The sequence below is a fragment of the Neolamprologus multifasciatus genome, chromosome 7, assembly GCF_963576455.1.
Source record: "Neolamprologus multifasciatus chromosome 7, fNeoMul1.2, whole genome shotgun sequence".
Classification (NCBI taxonomy): domain Eukaryota; kingdom Metazoa; phylum Chordata; class Actinopteri; order Cichliformes; family Cichlidae; genus Neolamprologus; species Neolamprologus multifasciatus.
In genome coordinates, this window is record NC_140445.1 from 46,078,769 (window position 1) to 46,081,908 (window position 3,140).

Consider the following 3,140-nt stretch of genomic DNA (forward strand, 5'->3'; position numbering starts at 1 on the left):
AGATTTGCTGCTGTGCTTGGGATCATTGTCCTGTTGAATAAACCAATCTCAGCCAAGCTTTAACTGTTGAACAGATGGGCTCATAGATGGCCTTTGTGAGCCTCACATTTGTCTTTCGAATACTCTAGAATACTTTGGTACACAGGGGAGTTGCCAGGTCTTGTGGCCCCAAAACAAGCCCAAAGTATCACTCCTCCACCACTGGCTTGACAGCTGGTATGAAGTATTTGCGCTGATATACTGTGCTTGGTTTGTGGTGCTCTGCACTATAGCCAAACATCTCCATTTTGGTTTCGTCTATTCCAAAGCAGATTGTTCCAGAAGTCTTGTGGTTTATTCACATCCAACTTTGCAAACCTTAGCCATGCTGCCATGATCTTTTTACAGAGAAGAGGCATTTCTCCAGGCAGCCCTTTTCAAATCATATTTGTTTAGTCTATTTCTAATTGTGCACTCATGAACATTTAGCATGCTAACTGAAGTGCGTAGAGTCTGAGATGGTACTCTTACCTAGCTCTGACACAAACCCCCTTTTTTTTTTTTTTTGCAGTTTCTCTAAACACTGCAATATCTGACCTTGAGGTAATTTTGCTGGAACATCCATTCTGGGAAAGATCAGCAATTTTCTCAAATGTTTTCCACTTTTGGATAATCTTTCTCACTGTTATTTTTTTTTTTTTTTTTTTTTTTTTTTTTTTTTTTTTTTTTTTTTTTTTTTTTGCCTGTCCCGTTTGGTTCTTTTGCCATCAGAATTATTGTCTAAAGGCGAAGAAAGATGCCCAACGGATTTTCTTTACCAAATTGACCATCCCAGCTTTGCCGTAATGGTCCATTTGATTCACCTTTTATTCTTTATTTTATTTTCACTTGCTGAATACGGGACAGACTTGACTGGGGGAAAGAAAAGGGAGAAAGAAAGAGGGGAAGAAAAACAGTTGAGAAGAGGGACGGGGGAGAAGGGCAAAAAACAAAAACCAACAGAATAAGCAGAAGAAAAAAAAAAAAAAAAAAAATACATATATCGATCACCTGGATCACCTGTTGAGAAAGAAAAAAGAAAACAAGCAGAAGAAAACGAGAGTAATACAATAAACCACATCACAATGATATATGGGAATATGACAGTAAATACTAAATATTAAACATTATTGTGCAGCACGTAAGATCGACAGCACAGTGTGCATTGAGGTAGGAGCCAAAAAGGGTGTAGTTTGTGTGTGTGATCACCCGTGTGTACACCTGTGAGCATGGACGCGCTTGTTTTCTTAAAAGGTTCCCTCATGTAATGATCTGCTAGAGGGTGTGGGGGGCCACTGCCCCGTCCTCCAGGGCATGAAGCAGGTATGGAGGAGATCAAAACCCCAGACATCCAGAGGCCCCCAGAACACAAGAGACCAAGGAAGACCAACAGAGGGGCAGCCGCGCCACTGTCCCAGAAAGAGCTGAGGAGAGTCCCAGATGAGGGGTCACCCAGCAGCCACGGAGCAGAAGCCAGGGGGGGCTGCAGTGACGTGCCCGTGAGCTCCGCCGGCAGCCAGCTGTGCCTGAGTGACCGAGCCCCAGGCCGAGAGGCCGGGGGCACCCCACCTCCGAAGTGGCCCAAGCGAGCCCCAGGCTCCAGGCCCCGATAAGCAGCCGCCAAGGAGTGAGCCGGTGTGTACCCGGACGCCCACCCCCGGACACAAAGAACCACCAACGCACCGACGTCTGAGGGAGTCCGCCCCCGGCAGGGGAAGTGGTGGGGGGAGATAGGCCTCCAAACCTTGGAGGGCCTGAGCTGTCCTCAGAGAGGTGGCATCTGATACCCAACCTGACATACAGACACAGACATACAGGCACACACAGATACAAACATCCATTCCCACCCTCATGCTCTCATATGCACTTACTCCACACTCAACCAACGTGGAGACAGACATAAAGAGACGCTGTACACACAATCACACTCCCCAAGCGTACTCTACGAACCGGGTCTAGGTACCCTTGCCCCTGGAGGGGGGAACTGCACCCAGACCCAGGTTGTGTTACCCTTTTCCCTGCAGTGGGGAGAAGCAGACCGCCCCGACTCCGCAGCAGCAGGGAGGCCCCACACTCCGGACCCCAGTCGGACGGCCAACTCCTCCTCCTAGCCCCCCTGCTCCAGCAGAAAGCAGAGAACGAGGGTGAGAGAAGACTCCTAACCTCCCTCCACCCGCTCATTGTAGTGTTGATGTATGTGTGTTCTAAGGTGCGTTTAAAACCCAGGAGGGCATGGAGCTACCTGCCAGAGAGCAGCAGGTAAGCGCATAGTCCCTCCTGCTAGCCCTCAATGTCTACGTGTATTTAAAATTGAGAGGTGGGCAACGACGCCGGGGGTGAGGTGTACACCCTGATGGTAATTGGGATTCCGTGTAGCGTGCCCACCCCCAAGATCCTATATTTATGTGTAATGAGAATGTGAGTAATGTGAATGTCTAAGTTGCGGGATAAAATTGAGGCAGAGGCAGCCAGAAGGGGACAGAGGGGGGGGGGTTACCTCCTCTGCACCCTGGTGACACACCCCCACTCCAAGGCCCTGCATGTGTGGGTGGTTGTGGTGGAGCGGGAAGAGGGAGGCAGCTGGAGATGGGGAGGGAAGGAAGGGAGGAGCAAGTGACCCCTCCCTGGGGCCAGCTCCCCCGCTGACCCCAGTAGGCACCCCCATACTCCGCGACCCACCAGGGAAGGGGGGCCCAGGCCCATCCGAACCGGGGCCCAGCGCAGCGGCGCCGCCCGGCCCCACAGAGCCCGGGGCAGTCCACTCAACCCCACAACAGAGAAAACTGCACCCACCCCATCATCCACTCATCTTCCAGACTACATAAGACAATAGACGCCCAGGCTGAGATCTTCCTCCACCTCTCCTGTATCTCCCCCTCTTGCAGAGAGAGTTCCTGAGAGAGGAAAGCCCCTGCAAGATGTGACAACCCCCCCCCCACCAGTTGAAGAGCCCCCCAGCTGGCTCGGCGCACCGGCGGCACCCTGCGCCAGTGGCGGGCCCCCATATACCCACCAGCCCACAACCCCGGCAACACACCAACCAGGACCCAGGCCCCCGAGGCCCGGCCAGGGCCCCAGGCCAGAGCCGGAGCGCCCCCAGAACCTCACGCCCGTCCCGGACC